The sequence below is a fragment of the Cherax quadricarinatus genome, chromosome 6 (genome assembly GCF_038502225.1).
Source record: "Cherax quadricarinatus isolate ZL_2023a chromosome 6, ASM3850222v1, whole genome shotgun sequence".
In the NCBI taxonomy this organism is placed as follows: domain Eukaryota; kingdom Metazoa; phylum Arthropoda; class Malacostraca; order Decapoda; family Parastacidae; genus Cherax; species Cherax quadricarinatus.
In genome coordinates, this window is record NC_091297.1 from 13283340 (window position 1) to 13300391 (window position 17052).

The 17052-nt window shown below is 45.4% G+C and overlaps 1 protein-coding gene across 10 annotated transcripts in view; it reads right to left on the minus strand.

Annotated features, from left to right (window-relative positions):
- Ptpmeg2 (Protein tyrosine phosphatase Meg2) overlaps positions 1–17052 on the minus strand; it is a 775124-nt gene that overhangs the window by 651292 nt on the left and 106780 nt on the right. The window contains exon 1 of one of the 10 annotated variants that reach the window (XM_070080425.1): positions 9627–9663. The exons of 7 other annotated variants lie outside the window; for them this stretch is intronic. The gene's annotated coding sequence lies outside the window, so the exon portion shown is untranslated. Of the gene's footprint in view, positions 1–9626; positions 9664–17052 lie in introns of those variants that run through there. 2 more of the 10 variants (XM_070080459.1, XM_070080450.1) reach the window with 2 other exon arrangements.

The window sequence follows — 17052 nt, forward strand, 5'->3', positions numbered from 1 at the left end:
CAAGAGTCCTTCAAGACAAGTGCAAACTGTTGCCAAGAGTCCTTCAAGACAAGTGCAAACTGTTGCCAAGAGTCCTTCAAGACAAGTGCAAACTGTTGCCAAGAGTCCTTCAAGACAAGTGCAAACTGTTGCCAAGAGTCCTTCAAGACAAGTGCACACTGTTGCCAAGAGTCCTTCAAGACAAGTGCAAACTGTTGCCAAGAGTCCTTCAAGACAAGTGCACACTGTTGCCAAGAGTCCTTCAAGACAAGTGCAAACTGTTGCCAAGAGTCCTTCAAGACAAGTGCAAACTGTTGCCAAGAGTCCTTCAAGACAAGTGCACACTGTTGCCAAGAGTCCTTCAAGACAAGTGCAAACTGTTGCCAAGAGTCCTTCAAGACAAGTGCACACTGTTGCCAAGAGTCCTTCAAGACAAGTGCAAACTGTTGCCAAGAGTCCTTCAAGACAAGTGCAAACTGTTGCCAAGAGTCCTTCAAGACAAGTGCAAACTGTTGCCAAGAGTCCTTCAAGACAAGTGCAAACTGTTGCCAAGAGTCCTTCAAGACAAGTGCACACTGTTGCCAAGAGTCCTTCAAGACAAGTGCAAACTGTTGCCAAGAGTCCTTCAAGACAAGTGCACACTGTTGCCAAGAGTCCTTCAAGACAAGTGCAAACTGTTGCCAAGAGTCCTTCAAGACAAGTGCACACTGTTGCCAAGAGTCCTTCAAGACAAGTGCAAACTGTTGCCAAGAGTCCTTCAAGACAAGTGCAAACTGTTGCCAAGAGTCCTTCAAGACAAGTGCAAACTGTTGCCAAGAGTCCTTCAAGACAAGTGCAAACTGTTGCCAAGAGTCCTTCAAGACAAGTGCACACTGTTGCCAAGAGTCCTTCAAGACAAGTGCAAACTGTTGCCAAGAGTCCTTCAAGACAAGTGCACACTGTTGCCAAGAGTCCTTCAAGACAAGTGCAAACTGTTGCCAAGAGTCCTTCAAGACAAGTGCAAACTGTTGCCAAGAGTCCTTCAAGACAAGTGCACACTGTTGCCAAGAGTCCTTCAAGACAAGTGCACACTGTTGCCAAGAGTCCTTCAAGACAAGTGCAAACTGTTGCCAAGAGTCCTTCAAGACAAGTGCAAACTGTTGCCAAGAGTCCTTCAAGACAAGTGCACACTGTTGCCAAGAGTCCTTCAAGACAAGTGCACACTGTTGCCAAGAGTCCTTCAAGACAAGTGCAAACTGTTGCCAAGAGTCCTTCAAGACAAGTGCACACTGTTGCCAAGAGTCCTTCAAGACAAGTGCACACTATACTTGGAGGGCCTCGCTTTACAGCATTTCGTTAATTCAGCCATTATCAATTACATCCATTCTTCGTTGATCCAGATTTCCTACAATAAATATATTCACCCTCACTATAAGGTAAGTACAGGTAAGTAATGTGTGCTGTACATGCCTTGTTCTACCTCTCGTACTCACTTAACATGCTTACATTATATATTTACCAGACTTTCATATGCACTGAAAGAAAAGGCTGTTTCACTTTACAACGATTATCGCTTTACAGAGGAAGTCCAGAACCTAACCTGCTGTATATGCGGGGCCCTCCTGTACTGGAACCTAACCTGCTGTATATGTGGGGCCCTCCTGTACTGGAACCTAACCTGCTGTATATGTGGGGCCCTCCTGTACTGGAACCTAACCTGCTGTATATGTGGGGCCCTCCTGTACTGGAACCTAACCTGCTGTATATGCGGGGCCCTCCTGTACTGGAACCTAACCTGCTGTATATGTGGGGCCCTCCTGTACTGGAACCTAACCTGCTGTATATGTGGGGCCCTCCTGTACTGGAACCTAACCTGCTGTATATGTGGGGCCCTCCTGTACTGGAACCTAACCTGCTGTATATGCGGGGCCCTCCTGTACTGGAACCTAACCTGCTGTATATGTGGGGCCCTCCTGTACTGGAACCTAACCTGCTGTATATGCGGGGCCCTCCTGTACTGGAACCTAACCTGCTGTATATGTGGGGCCCTCCTGTACTTGATCCTAACCTGCTGTATATGTGGGGCCCTCCTGTACTGGAACCTAACCTGCTGTATATGTGGGGCCCTCCTGTACTGGAACCTAACCTGCTGTATATGTGGGGCCCTCCTGTACTGGAACCTAACCTGCTGTATATGTGGGGCCCTCCTGTACTGGAACCTAACCTGCTGTATATGTGGGGCCCTCCTGTACTTGATCCTAACCTGCTGTATATGCGGGGCCCTCCTGTACTGGAACCTAACCTGCTGTATATGTGGGGCCCTCCTGTACTGGAACCTAACCTGCTGTATATGTGGGGCCCTCCTGTACTGGAACCTAACCTGCTGTATATGTGGGGCCCTCCTGTACTGGAACCTAACCTGTTGTATATGTGGGACCCTCCTGTACTGGAACCTAACCTGCTGTATATGTGGGGCCCTCCTGCACTTGAACCTAACCTGCTGTATATGTGGGGCCCTCCTGTACTGGAACCTAACCTGCTGTATATGTGGGGCCCTCCTGTACTGGAACCTAACCTGCTGTATATGTGGGGCCCTCCTGCACTTGAACCTAACCTGCTGTATATGTGGGGCCCTCCTGTACTTGAACGTAACCTGTTGTATATGTGGGGCCCTCCTGTACTGGAACCTAACCTGCTGTATATGTGGGGCCCTCCTGTACTTGAACCTAACCTGCTGTATATGTGGGGCCCTCCTGTACTTGAACCTAACCTGCTGTATATGTGGGGCCCTCCTGTACTTGAACGTAACCTGTTGTATATGTGGGGCCCTCCTGTACTGGAACCTAACCTGCTGTATATGTGGGGCCCTCCTGTACTTGAACCTAACCTGCTGTATATGTGGGGCCCTCCTGTACTTGAACCTAACCTGCTCTATATGTGGGGCCCTCCTGTACTTGAACCTAACCTGCTGTATATGCGGGGCCCTCCTGTACTTGATCCTAACCTGCTGTATATGTGGGGCCCTCCTGTACTTGAACCTAACCTGCTCTCTATGTGGGGCCCTCCTGTACTTGAACCTAACCTGCTCTATATGTGGGGCCCTCCTGCACTTGAACCTAACCTGCTGTATATGTGGGGCCCTCCTGTACTTGAACCTAACCTGCTGTATATGTGGGGCCCTCCTGTACTTGAACCTAACCTGCTGTATATGTGGGGCCCTCCTGTACTTGAACCTAACCTGCTGTATATGTGGGGCCCTCCTGTACTTGAACCTAACCTGCTGTATATGTGGGGCCCTCCTGTACTTGAACCTAACCTGCTGTATATGCGGGGCCCTCCTGTACTTGAACCTAACCTGCTGTATATGTGGGGCCCTCCTGCACTTGAACCTAACCTGCTGTATATGCGGGGCTCCTGCACTTGACCATAACCTGCTGTATATGTGGGGCCCTCCTGCACTTGACCATAACCTGCTGTATATGTGGGGCTCCTGCACTTGACCATAACCCACTGTATATGTGGGGCCCTCCTGCACTTGACCATAACCTGCTGTATATGCGGGCCTCCTGCACTTGACCATAACCCACTGTATATGCGGGGCTCCTGCACTTGACCATAACCTGCTGTATATGTGGGGCCCTCCTGCACTTGAACCTAACGTGCTGTATATGCGGGGCTCCTGCACTTGACCATAACCCACTGTATATGCGGGGCTCCTGCACTTGACCATAACCTGCTGTATATGCGGGGCTCCTGCACTTGACCATAACCCACTGTATATGCGGGGCTCCTGCACTTGACCATAACCCACTGTATATGCGGGGCTCCTGCACTTGACCATAACCTGCTGTATATGTGGGGCCCTCCTGCACTTGAACCTAACGTGCTGTATATGCGGGGCTCCTGCACTTGACCATAACCCACTGTATATGCGGGGCTCCTGCACTTGACCATAACCTGCTGTATATGCGGGGCTCCTGCACTTGACCATAACCCACTGTATATGCGGGGCTCCTGCACTTGACCATCACCTGCTGTATATGCGGGGCTCCTGCACTTGACCATAACCCGCTGTATATGCGGGGCTCCTGCACTTGACCATAACCCGCTGTATATGCGGGGCTCCTGCACTTGACCATAACCCACTGTATATGCGGGGCTCCTGCACTTGACCATAACCCGCTGTATATGCGGGGCTCCTGCACTTGACCATAACCCACTGTATATGCGGGGCTCCTGCACTTGACCATAACCTGCTGTATATGTGGGGCCCTCCTGCACTTGAACCTAACGTGCTGTATATGCGGGGCTCCTGCACTTGACCATAACCCACTGTATATGCGGGGCTCCTGCACTTGACCATAACCTGCTGTATATGCGGGGCTCCTGCACTTGACCATAACCCACTGTATATGCGGGGCTCCTGCACTTGACCATAACCCGCTGTATATGCGGGGCTCCTGCACTTGACCATAACCCGCTGTATATGCGGGGCTCCTGCACTTGACCATAACCCACTGTATATGCGGGGCTCCTGCACTTGACCATAACCCGCTGTATATGCGGGGCTCCTGCACTTGACCATAACCCACTGTATATGCGGGGCTCCTGCACTTGACCATAACCCCCTGTATATGCGGGGCTCCTGCACTTGACCATAACCCGCTGTATATGCGGGGCTCCTGCACTTGACCATAACCCACTGTATATGCGGGGCTCCTGCACTTGACCATAACCCGCTGTATATGCGGGGCTCCTGCACTTGACCATAACCCACTGTATATGCGGGGCTCCTGCACTTGACCATAACCCACTGTATATGCGGGGCTCCTGCACTTGACCATAACCCACTGTATATGCGGGGCTCCTGCACTTGACCATAACCCACTGTATATGTGGGGCCCTCCTGCACTTGACCATAACCTGCTGTATATGCGGGGCTCCTGCACTTGACCATAACCCACTGTATATGCGGGGCTCCTGCACTTGACCATAACCCACTGTATATGCGGGGCTCCTGCACTTGACCATAACCTGCTGTATATGCGGGGCTCCTGCACTTGACCATAACACACTGTATATGCGGGGCTCCTGCACTTGACCATAACCCACTGTATATTCGGGGCTCCTGCACTTGACCATAACCCACTGTATATTCGGGGCTCCTGCACTTGACCATAACCTGCTGTATATGCGGGGCTCCTGCACTTGACCATAACCTGCTGTATATGCGGGGCTCCTGCACTTGACCATAACCCACTGTATATGCGGGGCTCCTGCACTTGACCATAACCCACTGTATATTCGGGGCTCCTGCACTTGACCATAACCCACTGTATATGCGGGGCTCCTGCACTTGACCATAACCTGCTGTATATGCGGGGCTCCTGCACTTGACCATAACCTGCTGTATATGCGGGGCTCCTGCACTTGACCATAACCTGCTGTATATGCGGGGCTCCTGCACTTGACCATAACCTGCTGTATATGCGGGGCTCCTGCACTTTACCATAACCTGCTGTATATGCGGGGCTCCTGCACTCGAGCAACCAAAGTGCTACCTATGAAAGAGCTCACTTTTTAACAAGTAAAGTTGTATATATCAGGTGTGTAAAGCTATTACAGTCACATTATTTATTCATTGAAACTACAAAACATAGGCGGAAAAAAAGTCAAAGTGTTACTGTGATGACAAGTAGACAGTGTCAGGAGTCACCCCTCATAGCAGGTTGCTTGACGGCGGTGAGGAGAGGAGCCTCATCCAAGAAACAGGACCTGTCCTTCCCTTCTTTGGATCAAACTGAATGCCTCCCATTCCCTCAGGTACTCTATATGACCCCTACTGGTTTAGCTCTCTCCATGAATGCCATAATTACGGTTTGTCAAAGGGAAAAAAATGTCTGGCGACAATTGTAAGTTATATATAATGCATGAGACCAATTGATTAAGCCACCGCTGCCACCCACCCATCCATCCATCCAACCATCCACCCGTCACACACACGAGACAAAGGAATTAAATTATTTTTGGCTGAGGATATACAGATGAAGTGCAGCCTTAATAACTTGTGTGTAGAAACTAGGTTATAAATCCAAGCAAGCAACTCACTGGTATCCCGTGACTGGGACACCCTTCCTCAATGGATGTAAAAAGTTTGAAGTAAAAACTACATGCAATGATACGAGAAAAATTTCATGGGTAACTCAGCATCGGGGTCCCCCAAGGATCAGTTCTTGCCCTGATATTGTTTCTTGTATGCCTCACTAGATGACCTAAAGCAAATTACAGGAATATGTTTGTAGCTTAAAAATCCACAAAAAATAATAAAAATGGCTAAATCACTACGAGAAGATATGGATACATTAAGTAAATGAGGAGAGAACAGATCACATAATTTAATGTTAAGTGTCATGTGGTGAAGGAAAAGAAAGAAAACTGGCGACACGAAAATAAATGATTGTAATAAAATATGGAAGGTGTCAGACGAATGAGAGAGAGAGAGAGAGAGAGAGAGAGAGAGAGAGAGAGAGAGAGAGAGAGAGAGAGAGAGAGAGAGAGAGAGAGAGAGAGAGAGAGAGAGAGAGAATCATTTATCCCCAGGATGACTCGAGTATGGAACACATTCGTACAGCATTATGATGTCAACGAGAAAATGTCAGTTGATCAAATGAAAATGTTGGCCCACAGACGGCTCCAACTTCATCCTGTTCCCTACTTGTATGTCTCATAACAATAAAAATGCTTTCAAATGAACTGATGTAGGTAACAGCTCTTAGCTTGTCAATAAAGTTAGGAATCCTTAACTTGTTTATAGTTTCTCAATAAAGCTAGGGATCCTTAACCTAACCTTGTCAAACCCCGTGTAAAAAAAAAGCTGGAGCAAGAACAAACGAAAACGAAAAAAGGGAATTAATACGCCTAGATGAAAGAGAACAAGAGAACTCAGATCAAGTGACAGATCCTGGGAAAGACACAAGATCAGTAAATATAGTCAGATACTATGCAAAAGGTATGTGCTTATATGGCAGAGCTTGCTGGAATGATAGACGGAGGGAGGGAGGGAGAGAGAGAACTATATCAGCTTGGGGAAATAGATGGCAAGTAGCATTTGCACCTGAGAAAACGCAAATGATGATCGTCTCTAGGCACCATGATGGTAATGCTGGTGCAGTAGTAAGGATGAATGGGAGGGTGTTGGCACCTGGAGAAAAAGTTGATATTCTTGGGGTGAAATTTGACTCCAAACTAACCATGAAGAACCATGTTGTAAATCTAGCAAACAAGGCAGCCAGGAAGCTTACAGCACTTCGCCGTATCTCGCATCTGCTTGACAGCAGGGGTTGCAAGATTCTGTACGAGGCACAAGTACGCTCACACCTTGAGTATGCTCCACTTTCTTGGTTTGCCTGCCCCCTCCCCCTCTCATCTGCGACTGATTGACAGAGTGGAGAACAGAGCAAGACGTCTCATCTCTCGCCTGGACCCATCCTGGATAGATCTGTCATCTCAGCAGAGCCTTCAACACAGGAGGGATGTGGGTGGCCTTACTGTTATGTACAAGGCCAATATTGTCAAAATACCACACTTGGATCCACTTCGAGGACAGCGTGAAACAAGCTTTTATGCCACAAGACGGGCAGAAAGCAGCAACTTCACTCTGGCTGTACCTTTCTCCAGAACATCACTCCATCTGAGATCATATATACCCAGGATGACTCGAGTATGGAACACAATCGTACAGCATTATGATGTCAACGAGATAACGTCAGTTGATCAAATGAAAATGCTGGCCCACAGATAGCTCAAACTTCATCCTGTTCCCTATTTGTATGTCTCATAACAATAAAAATGCTTTCAAATGAGCTGATGTAGGTAACAACTCTTAGCTTGTCAATAAAGTTAGGAATCCTTAACCTGTAAATAGCTAGTCAATAAAGCTAGGGATCCTTAACCTTGTCAAACCCTGTGTAAAAAAAAGAGAGAGAGGAGAGAGAGAGAAGAGAGAGAGAGAGAGAGAGAGAGAGAGAGAGAGAGAGAGAGAGAGAGAGAGAGGGGGGGGGAGATGTAGTCCAAAAAGACTACATCTGGGCTTCAATATCAAACACTGGATATAGGAGAGATAGAATACGAGTCTTAAGGAGAAAATCATCATCCAATCCTCTGTTTTAACCACCTTGTGGAAGAATCCGAGAGAGAGAGATAAGTTGTATTCTAAGAGAAAGGACAATATACTGTAATGATGAGAGAATTCCTGAGTGGTAAAGGGAAATGAGACAACAACAATTATAGCGCCTAGTCGGAAATTTGCATAGACGGCAACACGGGTTCAGAGAAGGATACCCTGTCTCACAAAAATTTACTGGAGTTCTGTCACTGGTAACAGAAGTTAAGCAGAAAAGAGACGGAAAGGTTTGCATATTTCTGGATTGCAAAAACAAATAAGGTCTTTGACACTTCTTCAAAAGAGATTATAATAATTATTATTATTATAAGAAGCGCTAAACTAAAAGCTAACCTGGATGAAGGTATATCAGAGACTAAGACAAATAATAGTCTGTGAAGAGGCGTCGGGATGAACGATTGGTACTCTTCTTTGACATATTTGTGAGCTACGTGTTTAATGAGATGGATTCCTACGTAAACCATACCAGGAGAGTGCCATCCGACGCACGCGAGTCCAGATGGCACAGCGTCTTAAGTATGACCGCCTAACCAGCCTAAGATTCAAAGCTGATGCTTACAATGGCATCTTTACTGCCAAATTTAAGACATACTTTAGTGAGGCAGCAATTGCATCTACACTAATTAAGCCTATATCCCGAGTCTAACTTAACTATCTCAACTACAACCTCAGGCTAGATGCTAACCTTACTAGTAGCACACAAATTAAAGAAAATCATTAACTGTTAAAATAAAAAGACTGAACATCTCCCCGAGGACCTGATAGGTACTCCGTTAAAAAACAGAAAACGTGACTGATGTACAAGGGTGAAGCAGTGGGCAAACTGGTAAAATGTGCTCCGTAGTCAGTAGACGCCACAAGTCAGTGATGAACAGCAGCACCTGCAAGCAGGTGTCTATGTGTGAAATGCAACTGGAAGAGAGATCTAGGATAAATATAATTATAAAACATAAGCTAGTAAAAAAAAAATCACAGGGAAGACAGACTATTTGAAAGGAAAGGGACCAGAACAGAGGAGAATTAAAGATGAAAATAAGTCATAGGAAAATCAGAATGTTCTCTTACGTCTGAGGGAAGTTTGAAAATGGAATAATCTGGATGGGAAGCAGCGGAAGCACAGTCACTATACTGATATAAGAGCATGATAGCGTCCATGTTGCCTGAAAGTTCAGCTTTGTGAAGTCAGGAGGCGGGGGTCAGGCTAAGACTCGACACCCACGGTCACAAATTGAGGATGTAAATATGTGTGCATACGGCGTTCGTCACGTAACTGAAAGTTCCTGGCCAAAGTAAGACTTATGGATAAGTCTCACTCAACCTATTAACCATGTTCACCTAGCAGTAGAAAGGTACCTAAATATCAGCCGAATGTTTTGAGTCATATCTTAGGTTAAGGTTTATATGCTAATATAAACACACACATACGCCAAGGACATGAATTCTAAGAATAACTTGGCACATATCGAAAAGTAATCTATAAACATACCTGTTCAGCGGGGGAAGAACAGCACACAAAACCTTACCTGAAAAGAAACAAGACAATTAGAAACACGTTACATTTCCAGCAAGTAGCCACTAACTATACACACACTCAGCCGCCACTCCTACACTTTTCCTTCAGCAAGCCGTGAACAATGGTGAGGCAGCAAGCACACGACGCCACCACACTCACCGACATCTTTCCTCTCAGTAAAACACACATTACATTTTATTTTTTTCCCACGCGGGCTAATTTAAGCTGGCCAAAATGCTCTGTATAACGAGGGGCTTTCTATAAAGTAGATTATTCACGTCACTTACTGCAATGTTAATTGTATACTGTAAACCGCTTTATTAAACTACAGCAGTTTGTTTACTAAAAATTACAGGTGCTGTGTTTACTATCTTTTTCTAGAAGTACAACCTTGCATGCATCCACATGCAACTGCAACTGCTACTTCTTAGAGGACAACAATAAGCTACTAAGTACAAGATATGCAAGAATCAACAGACTGCCTGATCAGGCCAGCAAAGAGGAAGTTTGGCTTGGGACAATCAATAGGTACATGAGGACAATAGCAGGACCTAAGGTTATTCAGCTCTTTTGACAATGAAAAATTAAATAAATTTATACACACAGAAAGCAAAACAAAAGTATTACAAAAATCAGAACCATTATTAAAGAAAGCAGAAAAGAAGGTAGTAGTAGGTGGAGAGAATAAAGAAAAAGAAAGGAGTGAGGGAAGGCAGGACAGGAAAGATTCGATAAGGAAAGATTCGATAAAGATTAGGCGAGCCAGGAAGCTTGATTTGCTAGATTAAAAAGAAAAAAACACTAGATTCCTTTGGTTATTAAGTACTCTGAACACACGAAGTTATGACACTGCGAAGTTATTGCTATTACTACCAAGTTACTGCTATCATTCCCAACTTACTATCTCCGTAAGAATGAGATAACCAGTATATAAATCATTACCACAATGAACTATAAACAATTAAAAGTCCCCCGGTTACATTACACAACATACCAACAATTGTTTTCAAGTAAGAGACCCACAAGCCACATTACAGCAATCATTAAAGGAGAACGCACCCAGCGCTGCAAGCCGGAGGAGAATGCACGTAAGGTTGTCCCGTAGCTCGATCGCTACAGCAATCAACTTAAACACACTGAGGTACAGGGGCCGATCACCGGTATGACTGGAAAACATTAGGATGTGCTCCCACAAGACACCTGCTGTCCCTGTTCACCCATCAGTAAAATGGGTACCTGGATGTTAGTCGATTGGTGTGGGTCGCATCCTGGGACAAAACTGACCTAATTTGCCCGAAATGTTCAGCATAACAAGTGGTTTTCTATATAGTAGTATGTCACTGATGTCAGCTATGGTCTGTATACCATGTATATGTACTTGTGGAAATAGATATTATACAGCTGTGGTAAGGAGACAAAATAATTTGATGAGGGATGGTATGTGCAATGAAGATACAAATGTAACGCTTTGGATATTTAAATAGAAATGGATAAGCCATTTTTTCAATCCATACAAAGAGCAGAAAAAAACAGGTTATATAGGAAAAAGACGTGAATATATACCCACAATTTTTTAAATGGGTGGACTGTAAGCCAGCGGAAGACCTAACCTAAAGACGTGAGGTGAGCTAGTTAGCGTCGGGTCCGGTGATGTCAAGTGATTCACGAAATCGTAATAACACGATTACCGCGAGTTCCATCCCCACCCGTACAGTGGTTTGATGATTAAGTGCCTGAGCTTGCCTCACCTGCTCGTGTCGTGTATGGCGGGGTACACAACTTGGCGAACACTCCTGAGTCGCTAAAGCTGCCCGAGATTTAATTACTTTGTCAATATAATACTGGCATAAATACCGACAAGTCGATGAGTAAGACATGTGCAACAGCCAGATATCTTTATTGTTCAAGACTTATGAAGATGATCACCTCTCTTAGCTGAGGGACTGACCAAGTGGAAAACGACACTTGTGTACAGTTCAGCACAGGTTAAGGCGAAAGTCTGGAAATAGTGTTGGTTGTGGTAGTTAAGACAGCTTCCAGCAACTTTCGCCTCTGTCGGCCGTTTTCGCGGATGCCTAGTGCTTCGTTGAACGTTGTTAAGAGCCCACATTTATTCCTGTGTTGCACAAGGTGTTGTGGTCATTCTGCCTGCAGGCTTTTGTGTTTCTGAAGTCTAATACTTAATGAGCAAACAGTTTCACCTACATACTTCTTGTCGCATCCACCATATGGAATTATGTATACTTCTGATGTAGTCAAGGTTCTTTCTTTTGTTTCTGTGCAAAGTCTTCGAATCGTGCTGAACTGTACACAAATGTACTTTTCCACAGTTTGTTGATATTTTCAAACCATTTATAACTACATCTTCAAGGCAGACAGATTTATCATCATCTTTACCTCTCCATTTCTTCTAATGTCTCCAAATTAGTCACCTCTGTAATCGACAAAAGAAGCTAACTGAATAGGCGAAACGTTCCAGAAATAAAAATACTTAACTACTACACATGTGTCTTACACATCTACTTTGACTACTGTGTCAAAAACGGCAATTAATACAACCTCGAGGAGTGACACTACTGCAGACTGTCCTCCTTTACAGTCAACATGGCGTCTTTCCATACAAGAGCTCTTACAAATATTTGTATGTGTATGTTCACCAAGGTGCTGGTTCAAGCCTCTTCTAGCAAGCTATAACACACACACACACACACACACACACACACACACACACACACACACACACACACACACACACACAAGAAATTAGAGAAAGTGCAAAGGTTTGCAACACGAATAGTCCCAGAGCTAACGGGATTGTCCTACGATGAAAGATTAAGGGAAATTGGCTTGACAACACTGGAGGACAGGAGGGTCACGGGAGATAAGATAACATACAAAATACTGCGCGGAATAGACTAGGTGGGAAAAGACAGGATGTTCCAGAGATGGGACACAGAAACAAGAGGTCACAATTGGAAGTTGATGACTCAGATGAGTCAAAGCGATGTTAGGAAGTATTTCTTCAGTCATAGAGTTGTCAGATAGTGGAATAGCCTAGAAAGTGACGTAGTGGAGGCGGGAACCATACACAGTTTTAAGACTAGGTTTGATAAAGCTCATGGAGCAGGGAGAGAGAGGACCTAATAGCAATCAGTGAAGAGGCGGGGCCAGGAGCTATGACTCGACCCCTGCAACCACAAATATGTGAGTACACACATACACACACACCTACGCAGGTCTCGACAGTCCCAGCTGGTCTCTTCATCACTAAAATCCTTGATGGTTGACGAGGAGATAGCAGCCACCCTTCGTGACTCTAGTGCCTTGGTGCCATTTTCAGCTATCTAGCTAACACAAAGAACAAAGTAAGTAATAGATGCCCATTCCCGCAGAATCTTCTCAGTTATCTCCTGTAGTCAGGAGTGTTACATGGGGAAAACAAAGTATGTGAATACTTGGACAATGTGATCACATACCTCTACAGGAAATTATTGGGAGCATATCATATGAGCTCTGAGGATGCATCCGATGAGTACTCGTTTAGTTCGTGTATCATGGTGCAAGTAAAAATGCAGTAGTTCGTCGTCGTTACTGGGTTACCTGAACACTTTGAAGGTGAGTGTGTCCCTACCTCTGCCTAGTAAGACATCTAATAATGGGAGTTCATCATTTGCTTCCTTCACAAGTAAACTTGATGATGTTTGGCTCAACGCTGTTGATCTTGGTAAGCACAGTATTAATATCCAGACATCCTGTTAGTTAGGCAACTAAAAATGTTACTAAGGCGGTCGCGAGAAACAAAGTTGAGTGTGGCCAGTATGACCTCGTCAACCATCACAATATCACATCACCCTGACCCACCGTCGTGGGAACAAGTTGGTCATGAAAAATGACAATGTGCCTTTATTATCTTTGATGAGTGTGGCATGCAGAGTACATAACCTTTATTCGGCGCATGTACACACCCTCATTGAAAGGCTATCTCCCCCAACCAGCAAACCAGGTGCTAAGGGTTAATGATGGGGCCTTGTCGTTCAATCAGTACCCAGGTTCCAGCCAATGAGATGGTGGTTTTGGCAATCGCAGAGGTGATGTGGGTACCACTCACCTGTCTGCCCTTGTCATTCCCATTCTAGAGCTGGTTGAAGCACAGTCTGTTCTCTAGTGGCTTATATTCTGCCTTGCTTACCGTGGAGTGCACTAATACCTATTGTTGTACATAGTGTATATAATGTACATACTTCTGTTCTAAATTGGTGAAGGATAATACAAGTCAAAAGTTTTCCTGATGTGTTTTTTTTTTTGCACCCTTTACACCCAGGATAACAGGCCTTTGGGATTCCTGGGTTGTAATATGGGTAGCCTGTCCGAGAGCTGGAGCTGGACTTAGAGCACGGGTTGAGCCTAGGGTGATGCTGAAAGCAAGAACACTGTGTAGCTTGCTGTCTGGCATTGTATTAGCTTTGCCAGTGCTTTACAAACTTTGCTTGTCAATTGTCTTGCTATGGTCAGCCTTGCTATTGTATGATCGTTCAACAGCTCGCTATTAGCTTGTTCGGTGTGCTCGCTTCGCTACGGTCAATCTTGTGTGAAAATTTTGTAGCCAGCTTTGCTATTGTGTATCCACCTTGTAAGCGTATGTGCGTATTCTGCAGTCATACTGTGCATAGCTAAGCGTGTTTTGCAAATAACGTGTTACATTGGGGCATTCTGCAATCGTACTGTGCATAGCAAATAACTTGTACATTGGGGTATGCCACCTAGACGAGCCAGACGTCTGGTGTCGGCATATACTTTATTTAACTTGCCTAAATTGTCCCTACAGCGTTGTTGGCAAATTGCTCATTCCATTGGCATTGATTACGAACCCACTCTCACAGCTGTGCAACTGCGTTCACTGATCACCGACAAACTTCGGGAAGAGGAGATGGCACATCAGACTCCTCCCTCTACGGAAGCCAAGAATAAAACCCCTATGTTCTCACTGGAGGAAAATGTTACATGATACATCAATGGAGCAAAATCGTCAGTATCGTGCAACAGGGTTGTCTCAGAGCGAATCAGCTGCGTTGGCACTTCAGTTGGCAAAAATCAATCTTGAGCAGACTAGGGAACAGAGGGTAATTGCCAAGGAAGAGTTTGATAGGAAAAAAGAAAGAAGGCAGTTTTTGCAACTTGTAAATGACTTTAGTTTACAGAAAGCAGTACAGTTTGTTCCCCGCTTCAATGAGGTCGAACCAGAACAATTTTTCGAAGCTTTCGAAAATCAGGCTCGAGCCTTGAGGTGGCCAGAACAGCATTTGGCGTCGTTGGTTCACACAGCATTGTTTGGTAAGGCACAGGAATTAACGTCAAGTGTTAAATGACACTGATTTTTCCGATTATAAAGTAGTGAAGACCACAGTTTTGGGAGCATATACATGTATCCCAGCTAAATACAGAAAATTGTTTAAATTAGGCAGACGACAGTTTGGTCAATCCCTGGTTGATTTTGTGCGACAGACCAAAACTTTTACCAGCTGGTATAAAGCAAGTGGTGCTGCTACCTTCGATGATCTCGTGCAGCTTATTCTGGTTGACAACCTGCTGGAGTCTGTGGGACCAGAAGTTAGAGTCTTTCTGCAGGATCATGATTAACCACTGCATTGGAGGCAGCCAGGTTGGCTGATACCTTTGAAACTAACTGCTCCTTGTCCGAGTGGTCCCATCTCTCTTTTCAACAGCCTGGCATGAGCAAAGATCGTCAACCTTGGAGGATGAAGTGCCAGCCGGAGGGTGAACGTCTACGTCAGCCAACCAAGTCACCTGGTGAGCCACGCTACTCAACTTATGGTCCACCTGGTGAGAGACAAACCACTCAACATGGTGCAACTAGACAACAGTATCCAGAGACACACCAGCCAGAGCGACACCAGTTGCAACATCAGTAGGGAGCAAAGGGCAAGCCTGTCATCTGCTTCCTCTGTAATAAAGTAGGTCACATCCATCCCAACTGCCCCACACACCCCAACCTATTGGGAAAATCTATATCCCTAGTAACATGTCCCTGAAAGAAGTAGAGAAAGGGATGGCCCCTTATTACTGTCAGATTCGTATTTCCCTTCAGGAAGACTCAAAAACAACTGAAGTCAGAACCTTTAGAGATACTGGAGCATATTGCTCACTTATAAGAGAGGGAGTACTTCCTCTTTCCAAGAATACCTCCCTGCAATCCTCTGTTTTGCTGGAAGCATTCGGAGGAGCAATATTTTCTGTCCCCTTGTATAGAATTTATGTACAGTGCAAATATTACACATTGCCGGCAAAGAAAATATGTTGGCAGACTCTTTATCAAGAGTCTAACTCATAATTATATATTAGGTTAGGATGTTAGGGACCTGTGGTAACCCCTTTCAAGCTCTTTTTTTATCCCCTGGTGTGGTTTTTTGTTTTTTAGTGAGGGAGTGCAGGATACCGTCCTCCTGCACTTTGGACCTACGCTAGCCCGACTGTCTGCTGTCTCACTCTGAGTTTAGGGTTTGGCTTTTTGTTGCGAATAAAGCTGAGCTCTAAGAGTTGGATGGTTGAGAGGAAAGGCAGTCCCATTATTTGGTGCCATGGCAGCACGGTTACCACTGGGAGGTGGGAGACTAATCCTGAGCCCTCTCAGGGTGGGGGTGTGGCATGCAAAGAGTACATAACCTTTATTCGGTGCATGTACACACCCTCATTGAAAGGCTATCTCCCCCAACCAGCGAACCAGGTGCTAAGGGTTAACGATGGGGCCCCGTCGTTCAATCAGTACCCAGGTTCCAGCCAATGAGAAGATGGTTTTGGCAATTGCAGAGGTGATGTGGGTACCACTCTCCTGTCTGCCCTTGTCATTCCCATTCTAGAGCTGGTTGAAGCACGGTCTGCTCTCTAGTGGCTTCTATTCTGCCTTGCTTACCGTGGAGAGCACGAATACCTATTGTTGTACATAGTGTATATAGTGTACATACTTCTGTTCTAAATTGGTGAAGGATAATACAATCAAAAGTTTTTTTTTTTTTGCTCCCTTTACACCCAGGATAACAGGCCTTTGGGACTCCTGGGTTGTAATAATGAGTATCGAGTTTTTCTATTCCCAGACCCAGGCTTTAGGCCAGGATCGTCTGGTAAACTAGGCTGTCGCTGACAGCCCGTTAGCCCACATCCATCACAGCCTGGTTGATCTGGCACCTGAAGATACTTATCCAGTTTCTTCTTGAAGACTTCTACACTTGTCCCAGCTGTCTTTCTGATATCTTCTGGTAAGGTGTTGAATAGCCAGAGGCCACGGATGTTGTTGATACAATGTTCTCTTATTGTGCCCACACTGCCCCACTTTTCACTGAGTTTATTTTGCCTTTCCTCCCATATCTCTCACTCCAATATGTTA